The sequence below is a fragment of the Triticum aestivum genome, chromosome 1B (genome assembly GCF_018294505.1).
Source record: "Triticum aestivum cultivar Chinese Spring chromosome 1B, IWGSC CS RefSeq v2.1, whole genome shotgun sequence".
NCBI lineage: Eukaryota > Viridiplantae > Streptophyta > Magnoliopsida > Poales > Poaceae > Triticum > Triticum aestivum.
The window spans coordinates 3,753,482-3,754,032 of NC_057795.1; positions in this window are offsets into that span (position 1 = coordinate 3,753,482).

Sequence of the window (551 nt, forward strand, 5' to 3'; positions counted from 1 at the left end):
TCTTGCTAAAATAAACTAGCTAGTTCTAATAATTCAACTCGTTCAGCTAAGCATTTACTAAAAATAAACTAGTTATATTAATTCAAACAATCTCATACACCTAAATTTTAATTAGTTCAAATAATCTCATATACACCTAAATTTTCTTGCTAAAAATAAACTAGCTAGTTCTATTAATTCAACTAGTTCAACTAAGCATTATATTTACTAAAAATAAACTAGTTCTGTTAATTCAACTAGCTCAACTAAGCATTTACTAAAAATAAACTAGTTCTATTAATTCAACTACATATACCTAAATTTTCTTCCTAAAAATAAACTAGTTATATTAATTCAACTAGTTCAACTAAGCATTTACTAAAAATAATTTAGTTCTAATTCATCTAACATTCTAAAAATAAACTAGTTATATTAATTAATTCATCTAAACAATAGGAAACAGAAAATAAGTAAAAAAATATGTGTGTCTGTGTGTGTATGTGTGTATATGTTCATGTGTGTGTAGTGTACATGTGTGTGTGTGTGCAGTGTGTGTATGTACATGTGTGTGT